General features: G+C 33.9%; 1 protein-coding gene across 5 annotated transcripts in view; it reads left to right on the top strand.

Moving 5' to 3' along the window:
• Positions 1 to 21,027, top strand: part of LOC133528258 (maternal protein pumilio) — a 476,367-nt gene that overhangs the window by 56,357 nt on the left and 398,983 nt on the right. The window lies entirely within an intron of this gene.

The following is a 21,027-nucleotide window of genomic DNA, read 5'->3' as shown; positions in this document are numbered from 1 at the left end:
TTCATACAAAATTTTTTTAGTGGTTATTACACGAAGTATAGAAAAGTGCCAAAAAGATACTGCGTGTATGCACAAATGCATTTTTGGGGAATAGACTAAAGACTTGTCTTGACAACTATAAGGTAGGGTTTTAAAGAAGTGTGCACGACCCTTTAAATGACATATAAAAGTACGGGAGTAGAAAAAAAATTTAAACTAGGTTTATGGCGTTATTCATAAGCGCGGTTAAAGCCTCTTTTAGCTAATAATTGTTTGTCTTAATCTGTCATGTATTTTTAATGGTAGGGGAACCCAAGCAAGAATTTTTTGTAATTACTCGAGCGTGTCAGATAAAGAAATAAGTGATATCTTGCTACACCGTGGTGTCTACCTTAATCAGTTAGTGATAAATGAAACGAAAATTAACGGGAATCTAGTAAAGATTACTTTAATTTTAAGCAAAAAGCACACTCGAAAAACACGTGTCACGGAGTACAAGAATAGGAAGTGACACTGACGTAAGAACCGTCAAGTGCGAGACGGATTTAAATAAGGCGCGATATTCGAAATTAAGAATGAACATTTAACACTCCCCTTGAATTCGAGCCTTTTCAAACTAACATTACAATAGTACAATATAGCTGCTTAACAGCAGTGCAACATAAGAACAATTTTAAAGAAATAACAGTCATGTAGATCCAAGTGAACACATTCCTAATTTAAATCTAAGAGAATTGAATTTATCTTTTGACAAAGCTTTGGTAAGAATATCAGCATACTGATTTTCACTAGTAACATATTTTAAAAAGATGATCTTTTGCTGATACTTTTCCTTAATAAAGTAGTATTTCACTTCAATATGTTTACATCTTTTATGAAAATTCACATTTTTAATAACACTAATGGCACTTTGATTGTCTAAGTGAAGACACAGAGTATCTTGTTGATATTCACCAATGTCGCTAAGAAATTGTTTGATCCACATTGCTTCCTTAGTAGCTGCGCATGCAGCCATGAATTCGGCCTCAGTTGTTGAGAGGGCCACGGTTTGCTGTCTTTGACTGGACCAAGTTATTGCTGCTCCACTCTTTATAAAAACATAACCGGTCACTGAACGACGTGAGTCTGGGTCATTGGCATAGTCAGCATCACTGTAACCAGTCACTTCTGAGGACTGATTAGTATTTTTGTAATATAGACCATAGTCTTTTGTGTCTTTTAAATATTTAAAAATTCTTTTCACCGCATTCCAATGTATTTGGTTGTAACAATTAAGGAATCGACTCACCAAATTGACAGCAAACGTTATATCGGGTCGACTCACAGTTGCCAGGTGCATGAGAGATCCCACTGCTTCTCTGTATGGCAGATTCCGCTCAGGCTCTTCTTCTCCCTTTTGCAACTTCATGTGAGGGTCGACAGGAACACTGTTGGGATTAGCGTCATGCATATTAAATTTATTCAACATTTGTTCTATATATTTTGTCTGGTGAATAAATATATAGTCACTAGTCCTTTCAATTTGCATCCCAACAAAATTACTAACCTTATCCATAACTGTAATTTTAAATACTTTATTCAGTTCCTTAGTTACTGCTTTTAAAGCTAATTCATCAGTTGAGAATAATAGTCCATCATCAACATATAGACATAGATAACATTTCTTGTTATGGACTTGACCAATGTAAACACATTGATCAGCTTTACTACTGACAAAGCCAAACTTTTTCAACACCGAATCAAATTTGCTGTTCCAACATCGTGGCGCTTGTTTTAAACCATATAATGACTTGTTAAGTTTACAAGGACCTGTATATATATATAATTGTGTAATATTGTATACCCGAAAAGGGTAGCCGTTGTGACTCTGTATCATTTTAACATCTTTTTTGACACGGTAAACAATAAACGAATTCTTCTTCTTCTTCTTCTTCATACCATATTTTCTCCATGAGGAAGTCCTTGTGGTGGAGTCATGTATATAGTCTCTTCAAGCTCACCATAGAGAAAGGCTGTCTTGACATCTAGTTGGACCATTTTGAGATTTTGTTGAACAGCCACAGAGAGTAATAACCGAATTGAATCATACCTTACAGTTGGCGCGAAGGTTTCTTGGTAATCAATACCTGCTGTCTGTGCAAATCCTTTAGCGCACAGGCGTGATTTGTAACGCTGACCAGTTGGTTCTTCTTTGATTCGGAACACCCATTTGCATCCTATAACTTTGGCATTTGGGGGTTTTTCTACCAATGTCCAGGTATTGTTTTTCTCATGGGCATCTAATTCTTCTTTTATAGATTTTCTCCACTTTTCTGCAGCAAGTGAGTTAATTGCTTCTCTATATGTTTCAGGAACATTTTCCATAGGTTCTGCATCATAGCACAGGTAAGTATTTTCTTCTGACTTTTTGTAGCCATATTCTTTCTAGGTCTCAGCTCCATCTTTTTGACTGCAGTTATATCCAGAGTTGTATCAGGTACATAATCACTGTCCGAGGTAGTCCTGTTTTCACATACTGTATCATATGAGCTGTCTAGACTTGTGACATCTGTGTCACTGATACTTTCATTTGATTCATCCTGAATATTATTATTTTCTGCCGGGTCACTTGAAGAAATTTCAACTGGAACATAATTTCTTTTCACAGTAGACTCCAGAAATATAGCATCTCTGCTTCTTATTACTGTAGTGGTCTCAGGTATTATAAAACGGTAGCCCTTAGTATGATCACAATATCCAATGAAGATCATTTTGTGTGCTTTAGGGTCCCACTTCTTACGTTTCTCCTTGGGCAGGTGGACCATAGCTTCACAGCCAAATATGCGCATGTGTTTCACATTCGGCTTATGTCCAGACCACATTTCTTCAGGAGTTTTGAATGATAACGACCTAGTTGGAGAGCGGTTGATCACATAAGCAGCGGTGTGGACTGCATCAGCCCAATATTTCTTTGGTAAGTTGGCATTCTGAAGCATACATCTTGCTCGTTCCACAAGGCTTCTATTCATCCTTTCTGATAATCCGTTGCTCTCGGGGCTATATGGTGTGGTTGTTTGGTGTATGATACCTGCACCTTTTAAGTAGTCAGAGAATGTCTTGTTAACATATTCGGTTCCACCATCGGTACGGATCACCTTGATCCTGACATTGAGCTGGTTCTCAACTTCATTTCTGAATTCTTTAAATTTTTCTAGAGCTTCTGACTTGTTCCTGAGAAAGTACACATACACTTTCTTTGAGTAGTCATCAATAAATGTAATGAAATATTTGGCTCCACCGAGCGAAGGAGTTTCCATAGGTCCACATAAATCTGAGTGAACTACTGTAAGTAAACTTTTAGCTTTGGGGCCTTCACTTTTAAAAGGTAATCGGGTCTGTTTACCTTCTTGGCATGTTATGCATGTCAGATTTTCTGTCTTTGCCGAGAAAATTACATGATCAGTGTTTTCTGTCATTTTCTTTAGACTCTGAAAGTTAAGATGTCCCATTCTCTGGTGCCACAAATAAGTATCTTCTTGTTCATCAACATCAGACATGCATGCATAGCCTTTTCCAGGTATATCTAGCCGGTACATGTTGTTGATACGCGTGCCTGTTGCTACTATCTGACCTCTATTGTTTATAATAGCACAGCCTTTGCTATCAAAATTTACTTTGCCACCAGTTTTTGCAATCTCACTAACTGACAGGAGATTGTTAGCAAGATCAGGACAATACAGCACATTTGTAAAGAGCAGCTTGTTTTCTTTACCTTTATCATTGTATGTGTCTAAAGTTACTTGTCCTGAGCCATGCACAGATAAGACTTCTTTGTTAGCAACCTTTATATTATTTATCGGAGGGGTTGTTACATTCATTAGCAAATTTCTGTGCTTCGTAAGATGATACGATGCTCCTGAATCTATAAACCACACATCATCTTGACTTGATGTAGCTATAAACACTGCAGCATATGATGCACTGCTTGGCTTATGACGCTGTGTATCCCTTGGCTTCTCCTTGCACTCGGGGCTTTTATGACCATATTTATTACAGGAATAGCATCTTGGCCCTTTAGACTGCTTCTTGTGGCTTCTGTGCAACTTCTTGCTAGCAACAAATACTGAAGAATCAGTCTCGGTACATCTAACATCTTGCAATAATTTTGCTTTCACAGAATCTGAGGTTATTTTCATGCCAGAGCTTTCAATAGCTATGATCATAGGCTGGTAAGACTCAGGTAGACCGGAGAGTAGCAATGTCCCGAGCCATTCATCATCTACCGTGAAGCCTATGTTCCGGAGCTTATGGGCAGTATTCATAATTTTGCTCACATATTCTTCTACATTTTGACATCCGGTTAACGAGGTATTACAGAGGTCTCGCAGTAAGCCGACGCGGCGTGACAGCCCAGAGTCGTCGAACGCTTTTGACAACTTCTCCCATACTTCTTTGGCGGTGCCGGCCTCTTGAATATGTACATAATTTGTAGGATCAACTAGCAGAATTATCTTTGTTTTTGCTTTTGTGTCTCGTTTTGAATCTATTTGAGCGTCTTCAGCCGGTTCAACGCAATCCCACAACTCTTCATGTTGAAGGTAAGTTTTTACCGCAAATCGCCATGTAGCATAATTATCACGGCCGGTTAGTTTTTCAATTAATGCCATTTGATTATTTGATGCCATTTTTCAATAGTTTTTGGAAAACACAAACGAACAAACACTTTTTGACGGAAAACAATTTGCAATGTCATGAAACTTTTCTAGTCAATTTAATGTACACATTTTTACACTTATGCACTAAGAGTTTTTGCACTGCCTTCTTTTCTAGGCTTTACTGGGCCCTTAACCTGATAAATGAAACTAAAATTAACGGGAATCTAGTAAAGATTACTTTAATTTTAAGCAAAAAGCACACTCGAAAAACACGTGTCACGGAGTACAAGAATAGGAAGTGACACTGACGTAAGAACCGTCAAGTGCGAGACGGATTTAAATAAGGCGCGATATTCGAAATTAAGAATGAACATTTAACAGTTAGCCGTCTATGCCAGCGATTGATAATAAACATAGATGACGAACTAGACATGTCGATCCGACTAACGGCAAATTGGTGGATGAGGGCATAGAGATAATTGTCCATGTCTGTGTGTCACGCGTAAATACTAGGAAATTGGTGGATGATGGAATCCTAGTTGTGTTTTACCGATACTCCGTCCGCAGTATTTTTAGTCCAAGATTTTTATCGAAAATATTACTTTACTAAAAATATAGTTCAGCAAGTTACCTTTACTTAAACATCATTTGCCTTGCAAATTGTATTGAAACAGCCATCAGACTCTTGGTGGTGTCATCCGGTATGGAACAAAAGTAGTGTAATTTGCTTGTTTATAAACCGATTTTCAAAATGTTAATGGAATTTTATAGCTTATTAGTATAGCATTCATATCTTAATACAATGTTTTACTGTAAAGTTACTAGTAAAGGTGATAAAAACATAAAAACTGTTTTTTTTTGGGAAAATTTAAATAAAACTTAAAATTTCTCGCAATCTATGGTATTTACAAGGTCAAATGTATGAACAATATTGTAGCGCATTAAATTTTGCGTTTTATGACACCCCACACAAGCTTACATGTGACATACTTTCTGTGGTATACGCAATATTCTGAACGCGGAGGCCATTTTGTTGACGTCATAACTGGTGACTTAACCACGTTAGAAACTGTCTCCCGATGTTTTTATTGTTAGAATAACATGCTTAACAACATACTAAAATATGGTGCTGGTTTCATCAAAGGCACCTTTTTGCGCTACGGGAAGCGTGTTCATATATTTCTTTTAGTTTTATCATTCTGTTATTTTAGAAGTTACAGGGGGGGGGGGGGGACATATTTTATCACTTTGGAAGTGTCTCTCGCGCAAACTATTCAGTTTAGAAAAAAATGATATTAGAAACTTATGTGTATTTATTTATGGACTGTAGTAGCCACTAAATAGACGTCATCCGTTTAATACTTCTCAGTCCTCATCCTTCCATCTAGCTTCCATGTTTTCTTTTTTACAATATAATTATTTATGAACTGTAGTAGGCACTAAACAGACGTCATCCACTTAATCCTTCAGTCCGCATCATTCCCTCCAAGTTTCCATATGTATATTTTTTCCAGGTACTACAGTCATCATCTGTATACCTACATCCAAGTCGGTACAGCCATCACGCTCAACAACATCTTGCTAGTAAATTTTGACATATTGTCGCATACTTTTATATTTTAATCTCATTGACTGAACTACTCACCATTGGCTGGACTATTAAAACCTGCCATATTTACTTACAGATCCCTTAATGTAACCGAAGACCTTTGAAATACTTCTCATCGCTGGTCTGCCGTAGTCTAGTTTTACTTTATTAGGCGTCAATTATGGAAATTTAAATTTAAGATGCTGTGATACCGAATCATGACTCGTTTCTATAGGCACTTAGTAGTTACTGCAAAACCTCTTTAGATAACGTTGATTGTCAAAGTCAGCCAATGTCACTGTTAGAAGTAATCTGCTCGGTCAAGATTATATTTAAATCATAATTCATAAATTGTTTATTCGAAATGAATCCCTTTAAAACTATTTATTTTAGTAAAAAAAAAAAAAAACCGGAACCTTCTTTAACATTCTGCAAATTCAACTTTTTGCAATATCAACATTTAAAGAATTCAACATTTTAATAATCAACATCCTGCAAGTTCAACTTTTTGCAATCTCAACATTTAAAGAATCCAACTTTATGCAAATTCAACATTTTAATGTTCAACTTTCTGGGAATTCAACATTTTGGGAATTCAACATTTTAGGAATTCAACTTTCTGTTCCTGAAGGGTTAGAAGTAATCTGCTCGGTCAAGATTATATTTAAATCATAATTCATAAATTGTTTATTCGAAATGAATCCCTTTAAAACTATTTATTTTAGTAAAAAAAAAAAAGCGGAAACTTCTTTAACATTCTGCAAATTCAACTTTTTACAATATCAACATTTAAAGAATTCAACATTTTAATAATCAACATCCTGCAAGTACAACTTTTTGCAATCTCAAAATTTAAAGAATCCAACTTTATGCAAATTCAACATTTTAATGTTCAACTTTCTGGGAATTCAACATTTTGGGAATTCAACATTTTGGGAATTCAACATTTTAGGAATTCAACTTTCTGTTCCTAAAGGATTTTTTTTTCTAGAAGTCATACAGTATAAAACAAAAATCTATGTATTCTCTTCCTTTATTTAAAATTACACAATGACTAAATATTACTATTATGTCAACGCCAGAAATTTATTGTATTTTCCCCTTATGTGACCGGAATTATATTTCGACTGGGCTATCTTATTTCGATGGTCTATAAGGTCGATACGATCGAATACAAACCCAAAAAAATAAACCTAATAAAATAATACCTCAAAAAAAAAACAAACTAAAACAATGTCACAATGAAGACATTTAAGAAATACGATCTATGTATCACCAAATGTTGAGTAAAAATAATAGCAAAATTATAAGTGCCATTACCGCTATTGGCGTTTATGTCCTTTTAATTTGCCACCGGTACAAAGTTGTAACGTAAGCTACGCTTCCACTCACTGGCACCTTAGTTTTAGATTTGGATAGGTAGTATGAATACCTAATAGCTCAGCTCAAGCCGTCTGTTACCCTTACGACTCCAGGTTGAAACCAAAAAACAAACGTAAAAGCATGCATTCCGAAACAAAACGTTAAATGTTTCCGGCATGTTTATGGTTAACTCTGATTCATTTAAGTAATTTATTTAGGCAATAACATAACGAGTGATTCAAACTTAGGCTTTCACCTGTCAATTTGATTTTTCAGTTAGGATAAGTAATTTCAAATCACTATATTTTAACCTAAACAAATCAAACAAAACAATATCTTAGTCCTTGTGAGCAGCACAAGGTTCAAGTTCGCATGCCGCTGTCTCGAATTACAAAGCAACGCCGCGCGCTCGCCGACGCGACGCCGGGCGTGCCGGTCGCGGCTCGCGCGGGTTTACATACCTACTGCACGGCTTTTGTCATCATCACACCCCGTTATCAGTGTTGCAGATTCATTGAAATCTGGTACTAGGGTTGTTACATAATATTTATGTCGAGTAAATGTGACATATTGTTTAAATTTTTGACAGAAAAATATTTTAACATAATCATCTTACCTTTTGTTAATTTATTATTTAATAATAAATACCTAATAGGTAGGTATTATCAATGCAATTATTATTGTCAATGCAACATGTGTACTATTGCTTGAAGAATGTTTTTACAGGTAAAATAAAACATTTTTTTTTACTATCACATTATATTGTTTCTTGAATAAATATCATACACAAAACATTTGTATACTTTCATTAGTGGTAAAATGTAAATTTATTTTATTAGTCATTAAAAATACCTACATTTATTTTTTCAAAAACACAGAAAACTAAACTATTTCTTCTAATATATTATACTAGCGACCCACCCCGGTTTCGCACGGGAAAATCACGGGTTCCTCTACTGTATTATGCATTCATTATACTTAAAAACCTTCTTCTCGAATCACTCCATCTACTAAAAAAAAGCCGCATCAATTGGTTGGGTCATTTTGAATATTTAAGCATAGGTACATAGGGGCGGACAGACAGCTACAGTGACTTTCTTATATATGTACTATGTAGTGATTCATTACTTGTCTGAATAAATTATTAAAAGTTTTTCTAGATTAGCTGGCGTTAAATTTTGTCGTCTGTTACTGTATATCCATTTTAAATATGAAAAAGATCGCTCCCCAGCTACAGATGTTATTGGTAAATATTTTAGGTAATTATAATGTTCCACTGTGTTTTTGTTAATGCATTTTGTAATTTCAGCTTCCCCATTATTAAGTAAATTTAAAATAACTCTTACTGTACTGAAATCGGGTTTTTTTTTTAAGACTGTGTTCAACTTCGTATATACAATTTTTCCTTTGGGGTGAAGGTTTGACATAGACAACTTTTTTTGGACACCAATAACAATGCACATAGATTATTCTAACGTTAATTTGGAATTTTGTAATTGATCTATTGCAATTGTTAGGAAACAAAATTTATCAACTATGAAATCAATGTCGTGCTTTAAATTTGGACTGCAAAAAACTCGCTTCGCCGCTGCTATGGCAACAGCATCTCGACTGTTGAATTCATTTATTACGTCTTTGATTTCAGTAAAGTATTTTTGATAATAGGTAACTGCCTCTAGCCATGTACCCCATCTTGTGATGACCGGACGGGGAGGTTTTGGAATTGAAGGAAACATGTCTTTCAGTTTCTGAAGTCGTTTTGGCGATTTACTAAATACTTTTTTGACGCTGTCAACCAATTTGTTGACATTTGGATATATACCTCTTATCGTGTCAGCTACTCTTTCAATGCGTGGGCTATACAAGTTACATGAGACATATTTGGAAAAATCTCTTTAAGAGTTTTTGCAGCCTTTATCATGTACTGGGCAGCATCCGTTGTTAAAATTAGTAGCTTATAAAGATTATTTTCGTAATTGCCACCCCACAGGTCTTTTAGAGTCTCGACTACTAAATCTGACACAGTGCTATGATTTGTGGTTTCTAAAATTTTACTTGCATATATTCGAGGTGTTGAGACACAGTTATCCATCTTCCCTATAATGACATTGGCGATGCTTTTTCCATGATTTTCAGTCTCATCAATGCTCAAATATATGTAGGAGTCCTTTAAATCTATTCTTATCTTTTCTTTTTTTTCTTCATATATGACTGGCAAGTAATTTAATCTTAATGTAGACTCACACGGAAGGCTGATGTCATTTCCATATTTATGCGTCAAGCAGTTTTGAATAAATTCTCTAAATTTGGGGTTATCCAATTGGCTCCAGGGTATATTACAATTAACCAAAAATTCAGTCAAACTTTATTGAATTCCGGTTGCATATTCTTTATATTTCTGTGTTTTAATGTATCACAATGCTTTTGTACACTGTACTTGGAGAAAAATAAAGATACATTACAAGATTTACAAAAAACTCTGGAATCTTGAATTTCTAAATTTTCAGCTTCAAAATCCAGGTCAAAGCAAGATGGAGAATTGCCGGCTTTGTCATTGTGACCTCGAGTTTTAAGATGTGATTCCAAAATAAACTTTTTCGGTTTAAGTTCTATATCACATACCTTACAAAATATAGTCTGCCCATGGGTTTCAAACTCTACGTTATCCTTCAGATAATTATCCATGCTTAGTGTACAGAAATACGCTATATTTTTTAAGAATATAGTTATTTCGATTTAAGTATGACGTCCATCTAAGCACTCAAGTCAACAAAAGACAATGTTGTAAATAGATTGACATTGTGAGTAAGAACAACTGGCCAGTAATTGCTTTGATGGATAAGGTTTATCTCGAGAGCCCTTATGCGAGAAATAAAAGGATGTTGTGGATTTACAACCGCAATTTAATTAAGGATATATATACTAAACTAATTTAAATACTTTTCAATCAAATTCACTACTTCAATCCAAAAAGGTTCCATTTGTTGAGGTGATATTTTCATAAGCATTTTTCTTAATTTCGATGTCTCCCTATTGCACGTGCAGTTGAATTCCCCTTTTGTCCATCCAGTTTCACATTCTGTTGTATATTTTCTGAACACTTTAACTACTTCATCCCAACAATCGTCATAGTTGTATATGTCAACATGTTTTAATAAGAACCGAAGGCACCTTACTTTAAAATTTATGGTGCATTGGCACAAATGTATCATATTTTTATCTGTAACAGAACAAACCCGTAAATTTGATTTAAAAGAAATAATTAAGTATTTATTCGAAAATTAATACTGTATGTATGTACATTATTTTAGCTAATTTATACCTACACTGTTATTTGTACAAGGTATTAAATTCACGAACCATTTCCGCGTCGCATTCGGGTTACTTCTAATTTCGCCATCAACTCTGTATTAAACCGGGAAAATTCTAAGTGATCATTTAGGAAATTCATGACTTTAACTGAATATTGAGAACGAATCATATACGACATAAATTAAAGTTTTGACACATAAATGACGTTACGACATATTATAGACTGAAAAGCAATATATCCTTTTTTAATTACCGGATGAAAAGAGGTTTATTTTGTTAACAACTTCAAACACCATGTCGAATTATTATAGGTACGTAGGTATACCTGGGCCCAGGCACATGTAATAAAATTTAAATGTAAAGTGCCAACCCTAGCGTTTTCAATGAATCTGCAACACTGATAACGGGGTGTGGTCATCATTTGATTCTGCCGTAGATTAATTAGTTAGCTACGCTTGCGTTGTATAATTATTTTAATAATATACCTATACTTATTTTTACCTCTGATATTTGTAACCTTTTCGTAAAATTGAGCATTACTACGTACTTACGTGGGTTTGCACATATGTATAGTTCGTGATTGACTGTTTATGCCACTGTTCAAATGAAGTGTCCTTATCAATGTTGAACCTTTGGGTAAATAACGGCGTAAATGTAAAAACATGTATTGATTTACGTTCCATAAACACAAATTATGTTTGTTACACTTTTATTTGAAACAAGTTATTCCTTCGTAATTCCGTACCTAATTTTGAAATGTCAATTATAAAATGACTTACCGATTCAGCCCGTCGCCAAAATGTAGTATTTGCCTCAGATTACACAGTATTGATGGATTCACAAGTTTCACAACATGAAAAATACAGGCCTTGTCATATTTTCGGCCATTAAGCTTCCGCAGCAAGCTCGGATCTCCATACAAACGTAGGAGTTACGCTTTCATTTTTAAAATACAGCTAGATTGCTGTGAAACTTTGTACTTTTAATAGGTATATGGCAGTAGCGGCGCGTGGAAATTCTGACTAGGCAATTCGGAACAAAAAAAACACGTAACTTAACATTATGTAAGTACTTTTTTTTTTTTCATGATAATAGTGAAGCGTGCGCTAGGTGTGTCCTTGGGCGCGACCTTTTGCAGTTAGCGAATAACCACCTTTGCCATACTATTATACACATAGATTAAAAAAACATAGACGAGTAGTCCGCACATCCTTAGTGAAGCCACGTCAGGGGCGACATTATGTCGCACTCGTTCGAACGGCCCTCGTAGTACTCAAGGTCGAGTCGGTTTGTGTACACCTCCCGGTTGTAAATTAAAAAAATACAGGAATGATGGCTATTTGTGCGTTGAATGGGTGTCACGATTCATCACTAAATAAAAACAAATCACCTGATATTACATTCCACGCGTAACCATCGAGTTTAATATGATATTTTTACGTAATTGTGAATACAAAAATCCAAACCTTCGTCAGCCGCCATTGCTTATAAATGTTGCCAGTTAAATGAATCATTTTTCCTCCACATGAGGCATGACGTTGACATTCGAAAATAAGTACTTACGCTTATTTCAAGTTCCTTGTATTATTAAAGGAAATTATATTTTTCGTTATTTTATTTCAAAATATTTTTTTTTTTTAATAATATTTCAGTCAAATTTTTATTTCATGTAATGATAGATTTAAAAATCCGACACTATAGCGCCAATACTGAACAGAGTCAGCTTGTGAGGTACCTCATTGTTTGTACACTTGTAATATGTATTCAAATATAGTATTTTTGTCATATTTATAAGATAAAAATAAAATAGTAAAAGCTTATTTATTTAAACCTTATTGCCAAAAAACAGGCGTGGCTCTCGCAGCGATTTCGTCGCGTTGCTATTTTTATTGAATTTGTATGCCAATAGGCACGACATAGTGATACCAAAATATTTATGTAGCATCTTGTAATCTACCTATGTTGTACAACAAAAATCTTTGAATCTTACAAGTACATGCGGTCCACGTCCGGACCAATTTTGGTGTCTAGTAGTGGTTGCCGCGCACCGCTATAGAACGGGTAATTATTGATACATTTTTATTAGGCTAAAACGGGACCCTATTATTAAGACTCCGCTGTCCGTCCGTCCGTCTGTATCTCATGAACCGTGATAGCTAAACAGTTGAAATTTTCACAGATGATGTATTACTGTTGCTGCTATAACAACAAATACTAAAAAGTACGAAACCCTCGGTGGGCAAGTCCGACTCGCACTTGTCTGGTTATATAGACTAATTTGATAAATTTCGTATTAAGTAAATGACCTAAGTATTTGACATTTCCTGCAGTAATGCGGTCGACCGCAGCAATATTGCAATCACACTCAATTTTTGAGGGTTCAATGTAATAATGGATCCCTAAAAAGCTTTTTCTTACAAAATTAAAAATCTACACACTTCCAAATTATTGATAACCAAGTATAAGAATGTTGTTAAAATACCCCTACTCTCACGGGAATAAATAAACAGAGATGTGACTTATTTGAAATACTTTTATTTAAAATGCAAATACAAAATGCAAAATACCTATTTTGTATTTAAATACCTTTTAAAGAAAACTATTTTGTATTTTATTTCAAATAGTTTTTGGGACCTATTTTCTATTTTCAAAATACTTTTTATTAGGTAAAGTAAGTAGGAGTTACAATCTCTTCTGACGTTACAATCCTTGCAACTCTCTCATTCTTTTATGGCGACCGGTCTGGCCTAGTGGGTAGTGACCCTGCCTATGAAGCCGATGGTCCCGGGTTCAAATCCTGGTAAGTTATTTATTCACTATGAATTTTTTGAAACGGGGCTTACTTAACACAATAAGCCACTATTGAAAACCTCTAGGGTTTATGTAATAGTTGGCGAGATCGCGCGGATAATACTATTATTACATACTTAGTTATGTTTTTCTGTCGAAGCTGTTATTGTATCTATCGTTTAAATATCCACAACACAAGCCTTAATGAGCTTATTACTGTGGGACTTAGTCAATTTGTGTAATAATGTCCTATAATATTTATTTATTATTTTAACATGGAACTGGTGAATCTGTTTCGTAACGCCGCAAATGACCACAAGCGTAGCGAGAGATTAAAAATGTGGAATCTTAAGCGTTGCAAGGGTTTCAAGGCACGAGAGGTAAACAAACTTTTCTGCCCTGGTGAAACACACGAGCCGTTTTCACCAACCAACGAGAGGTATATACTAGCTGTAAAACATTACAAATCTAAATTAATGCTTTTAATAATTGACCGTTAAAAACCATCACTTAAAAGTCCATTGAACCGGTAAACATGAGGAGACACAAATTTGCACTCTAGAGGACTGATATACACACTATTTTTAAAGAATAAAGAAAGCCTTTCCAACTTGTAAATTCCGAGCAATACTAGGTATTCACTATTTAAGAGTACCTTTTATCGCAAAGTATTTGTATTTTAAAATAGTACATTACGATACAAGTGCGAAAAATAGGAAATACCTATTCGCACATGTATCGTACAACGTTTTACAGTACATATGGCCCTTTAAATGTTCGACACAGTAACATAATATGCTACTTCTCGCACTAGTGCTATAAAGTAGCCCCATATGTACTGTAAAAGCATTTTGAAAATACCTATTTTGTATTTAGTATTTTAAATTTGAAAACTATTTTGTATTTTGCATTTGAAATAGTATATCAAGGAAGTATTTGTATTTTGTATTTAAATACTTTTTATAAACTATTTTTCACATCTCTGCACAGTGGATTTTGGGACCCGAAAAAGTGACATGGTTCAGTTTATCACAAAATCGAATAGGCCTACTTACATGCACCCCGAAACAAGTTAAATTTTTTTCTGATAACTTGTAGTTTTTTTTCTAGACGAATTTCACAAACGCTCAATACGACCCCGGAAAATTGGGAAAATTCTTTATATCGACAAAATGATACAGCTTAGCCAAAATCTGATGGTATAGTATCTTAGATATAATAATCTTCTATATGTGAGCACATCAAAATGTAATACTTTAGGAGAAAATTCTTCAGGGATACGAAAAAAATTAAGCAAGTAGAACATGCAAAGAGCTATACGTGCTTGTAATAAATCCCCAAACTATAGGACATTCTTGAAAAAAAATTTACAAAAAAAATAAGGAAATTGAATTTTCTCCTAAAATATTACATTTTGATGTGCCAATTTAAGCTCACATATGAAAAAAAATGAAAAATGATTTATTCTCTCACAAGCATATTTAACATAATACAGGTTGGTGTCCCTTTTTAAGTATAGATATACCTGTGTTAAGGAACACCGCTCTTCCTTAGTGATTACCTAGAAGCTAAAAGCAAAACTATAATGGCTACAAAGTATAAACTAAATAATTAATATGTAATACTAAACTAAGATGCGAGTAGCAAAGTAACTAATGTAATTTTAAATGTTCAAGTATAAGAGCCACTTTTAAGTGTTTTGCGCGCATGTGTGTGTGCGTGTGTGTGTGTGTGTGAGTATGTGTGTGTGTGTTAAGGGAATGGTGCATTGATTGATTTATATTAGATTATGATTTAAGTAGATTTTCCATATCAACATAGTTTTTAGTATTTAACCAGTTTTTTATTTTAATTTTACATTCTCTGTAGGTGGAGGGATATATATATATTTCATTATTTAAAAAGTTGTACAATTTTGCTGATTGAACAATGTACTGTCTTTTAGCAAAGGCAGACTTTGTAGGTGGAATAGGGATTATGTTAGTTTTTTTCCTTCTAGAGGTATTAGAGTCAGGGTAATAAAACGTAAACTTATGTATCCGTAAGATTACATTAAGCACATATAATTTTCTTACAGATAAAAGTCCACCTAGATCATATAGATCAACGGTTGGAAACCTATAAGGCTTAAAGTACATGACTTTTAGCAGTGCTCTTTGAGCTCTTTCAAGTTGTAAAAATTTTGTTTTTACAACTTGAAAGAGCTCAAATAGAAGATTATTATATCTAAGATACTATACCATCAGATTTTGGCTAAGCTGTATCATTTTGTCGATATAAAGAATTTTTCTAATTTTCCGGGGTCGTATTGAGCGTTTGTGAAATTCGTCTAGAAAAAAAACTACAAGTTTTCAGAAAAAAATTTAACTTGTTTCGGGGTGCATTTAAGTAGGCCTATTCGATTTTGTGATAAACTGAACCATGTCACTTTTTCGGGTCCCAAAATCCACTGTGCTCTGTAAATAAATACTGGCAACCCGTTTTTGTATACTTGTGTGCGTTTCTGAGTGTAAGACACGAGCGTCGCACGCACACGTCGATCGTGTTTCGGCTTCACTTTTAGCTGAGTAGCCGCATGGCGACTATCGGTCTCGGTGTATTATGTCTGTGATTATACACACAAAATACAAAATTTCAAGTTATCAGATTATTAAACTACATAAGATTCTTGGATTTTGTATTTAAAGGGTCTAGCAGGCTAAGCGAACTAGAGGTGCCCCCAACGACGGATTTGGTCATTCTTTCAAGTGGTGTACTGGCAAGTCCTAAGAACACTCTATGCTTAATATCAGTCCTCGATCTTCTTTTGTTTTCGAGTTATTCAGGCTAATGTAAAATAATCAGCGTATCATTGAAAGTGGCATATTTTGTAAAGTATTCAAGTTAGATTAACGAAACAAAATTATATTTGACAACAATAAAATAGGCTACAAAATACACATTTTGAACCCACGTCATGTACTTATACTTCATTGAGTAAAAAAACATTTTAGTTTTCTTCACAATATTTTTTTACTTTTCGCGGTAGTACACCTCTAGAAAAAATATGCATGGATAGCCACTAGTACCAGCTACATAAACATATAAAAATATTTGCGTAAATCTTCGTGCGTCATGTCAAAAAAAAAACGAATAAGTAGTTACGAGCATATCTAAACAAAGTACTAGTGCAGGGTGTAGATAAGTTAGTATGTAGATGTGTAATATATATTCTAGCTGGGTCTCTATTGGTTCCCATAAATTTTTTGTTCCGATTTTCTCAGTCCATAACGTTTTCTACCATAATTTTTATTAGTCATATTGTTAATAGTCATAAAATTAAACGACATAAATTGTAGATCCGATTTTTGCAGGTCATCATTATTGTTAGTCATAATATTTGTCGGTCATAATATTCAAAGCTCAGATTCTATATCATTACATAATGTAGAAGGTAATAAACTTGTTTATAATAATTGTCGTAAGGTCTATTTTCGCAAGGTATAATTATTTTCGCCCTTATTAACTTATTAATCCATTTCGTGCCGCCAACGAGTCGACGGAGCCCCGCTTCGCGGGACTCCTATTTTCGCTCTGAGGGACACAAGGTAACTAACGAACCTACCTGGGGAAACATGATTTTTTGTTTGGCTTACTGACTTTACCTCCGTTTCCTATATTTCATGTAACTTATTAATACATTTCGTGCCGCCAACGAGTCGACGGAGCCCCGCTTCGCGGGACTCCTATTTTCGCTCTGAGGGACACAAGGTAACTAACGAACCTACCTGGGGAAACATGATTTTTTGTTTGGCTTACTAATTAAAACATTATTTTTTGTTTAGTAATTAAAACTATATGAATAATAACCATTAGTCCGTTAAAATGTATGTTTTAAAATATTTCTGAATAATAATGCATAGGCCTTAGAATGTTATACTAATCAATTTTATAACTTTTGCGATTATAGTATTTAATATTATAGAATGATAATGTTCGAACTATTAAACGTTATGCTTAGCAAAAATTATGACTATTGATCTTTATGTTCTTTAATTATATGGATATCAATTTCTGACTATCGAAATTCGGAACAATAAGAATATGGGAAAGAAAGGGATCCCATTCTAGCTGCATATGTTTTATTTGCATTTTGTGTTAGAAAATGGATAACACTAAGTGTAAGTCTTGTGAAATAACATTAAAAAATATTGATGGGAAGAAAAAATGCATAAAAACTGGTCAAGAGGCTGATTTATATAGCAAATGCACAAATAAGCTAATTTATATCAATGATATTTGTGTGGTAAGTGTCGACTTTTGGTGTATAAACATAAAGTAGTAGCATCAATGTCTACGAGTAGCAGTACAGCACTTGGCGATGCTGGCTCTTCGTCTGTAACCTCTGACGCTTCCGATTATAATTTATCCGATGATGATAATTTTGTGTGAGATTCAGAGGAACGATTTGAAATTAGAATCCCATCAATATTTTTTAATGTTTTTTCACAAGACTTACACTTAGTGTTATCTATTTTCTAACACAAAATGCAAATAAAACATGCAGCTAGAATATGTGTCTAATGTTATCAACGTTGACATGTCATCGTCGATGCATTATATATAGGTTTATAAGAAAAGGTTACACACCTACATACTAACTTATCTACACCCTGCACTAGTACTTTGTTTATATATGCTCCTAACTACTTATTCGATTTTTTTTTGACATGACGCACGAAGATTTACGCATATATTTTTATATGTTTATGTAGCGGGTACTAGTGGCTATCCATGCATATTTTTTCTGGAGGTTTACCTCCGCGAAAAGTAAAAAAATAAATGTGAAGAAAAATAAAATGTTTTTTTTTACACAATGAAGAACATGACGTGGGTTACAAATGTGTATTTTGTAGCTTATTTTATTATTGTCAAATATAATTTTGTTTCGTTAATCTAACTTGAACAGTTAACAAAATATGCCACTTTCAATGATACGCTGATTATTTTCTTTTTATCGCTGATTAAACTCATAAGTCGTAAAAGGCAATATTGAGAAAATTGCATTCAAACTTCGTCACCAAAAAAAAGTATGTTATTGTGGGAAGTTACATAGACATCATGTTAATTGAGGAGTAGATTATATGGTCTTTTAGATTTTAAGTTCAATTCTATAATTGTATAACTGTATTCCTGTTGTTTACCATGCCAAAGTGAATGAAGTAATGAAAATGCGATAGATGGTTTTTACTAAATATTCCATTTACAGAATGTTTTCTATTGTATTTTATAAAAGAAGAATACAAGTCGGGTAATTTTTTACTAAATAACAACAACTCCGATATAAATCATCATTGTTTAATATATTTAAAAAAATATTTTAACAAAAATAACTTTGTAGTTCACTAATCTAATTAATCAGTCAAAATCAACAAAAATATATATTTACTACGCTTAAACACAGTCAATTGAGATCAAATATATAAACTTCTATTTAAAAAGTAATTTTTTTAGTCTCAAAATTCAAGTTAAAGTTTAGTAAAAAGCTGGTACAAACACTAAACATTTTTCAAAAGGGACCTTATTGTCGGTGATAATCGTACATTATGATACAAGTGTGCTAAGGTGGTCATTTCACAGGAGGCGATATTGTGCGTGCGAGCTGTAAGCGAGCGCGCAATAAGAATACCGATGTGGGTAATGACCAATGCACACGCGTTTCATACGATGTTTTTCAACACACTTGCGAGGAAAAAACAAAACTAATAAATCAGAATTTTTTGTCAAAACTCTAAAGGTACCTACAATTTTCAAAATGGTGGCTTACAGTTTTAACATCGAATAATTGTACCAAAGCGTGCTGGGCTTGTAGGCACTTATTCGCCAGTTCATTGGAATAAGCTACCAACGCGTTTTCCAAGAAAGACTGGGCGTTTTTGCTGCTTTTCCATTGAATAAAAGTTTCATATGCCGCCAATTATTTTTCACCCGCTTTTGATGGTAAAAAGCTATCGTTCTCGGCTCTTGCCTCTATTAGTATTACTGGCAGCGTCAATTTTATGTATTCTTCATTTTGAATGCTTGAAAATGACATGTTTGTCAATATATAAACTAAAAACATGCAAAACTATTCCAATTTTATGACAAATACGGAAAATAGCTGGCGCGTTTTTTTTTAAAGGCGCGCACGAATTCGACAAACAGCCCATTAAAAAAAATGAAAAAAAGCTAATATTTTCGTATTTCTTTTTGACGGATGGAGATCAAATCGATAAAATGTTATATTTATTAATTAATGTAATTTACGAGATAATTTAATCTATAAATTATGTATGTTTGGTTTGATAAAACCTCTTTGAAGTAACATTTGAAACCTAATAGTTGATTAGAATTTTTTTTTATTACTCGACCAAATTAAGAAGGCTCCGTTTCCAATTTCCATGCATATTATTTGCAATCAGTTACCTTCTTAACTCAGTCGGATAATATAGTGAAAAAGCCCAAGTGTTATAATATTGTACTGAAAAAGCACGCGTTTTTAATATCTAGGATTATGAGCCAAAAATCGGTGGAATAAAAACGTCGTTTTGAGCAAATGTGTTGAAAAATAATTAGTGATATCGTATGAAAACAACCTTGGACTAATAATTCTGCGGACGGAGTTTCGGTAAAACACAACTAGGATTCCATCATCCACCAATTTCCTATTATTTACGCGTGACACACAGACATTGACAGTGATCTCTATGCCCTCATCCACCGATTTGCCGTCAGTCGGGTCGACATGTCATTCGAGTAAATTGGTGGAAGAAAAATATAAAATATGGCGACATGCGTGGTCAAGTGTTGTAAGAATTATACAGATCGGACGAAAAAAAGAGATAGGATAACTTTTCATAGGTAAGTTTATCAATTATCATGTTATCGTACGTAAAATCACGATATTTTCATTTCAATTTCTGCGGAACAGGAGTATGACCAGTAGGTTGAATAGGGTATTTTCCCGAAAGTAGGATAATTGATGCCCTTCTTATTAAATCGTTATGTACCTATAAGAGATTATTTAGGGAAATGGATAAATTATCGATTGTGAATTTTAAAATAAGTCGATATGGTAATTTCCCGAAAATAAGGAGATTAATGACGCTTTTGACTAATATTTGATGTAAACCTTTGTTTGTTATGTATATTATTTTTTTTGTTTAAAAACAGATATCTCTAATATCTTTTAACAATTGATTTCTTCTAATGTTAAATATTATGATTTTATACATTTTTGCACGCGGTGCATGTAATTTGAGTCCGTAGTTATTATGGTGCGCATGTTTTAAGACTTTTTAAGATATGTTTTAAGTTACATGAAAAAAAAAAAAAAACGAACTG

The sequence above is a fragment of the Cydia pomonella genome, chromosome 1 (genome assembly GCF_033807575.1).
Source record: "Cydia pomonella isolate Wapato2018A chromosome 1, ilCydPomo1, whole genome shotgun sequence".
In the NCBI taxonomy this organism is placed as follows: domain Eukaryota; kingdom Metazoa; phylum Arthropoda; class Insecta; order Lepidoptera; family Tortricidae; genus Cydia; species Cydia pomonella.
This window is presented reverse-complemented; position numbering and strand designations above follow the sequence as displayed.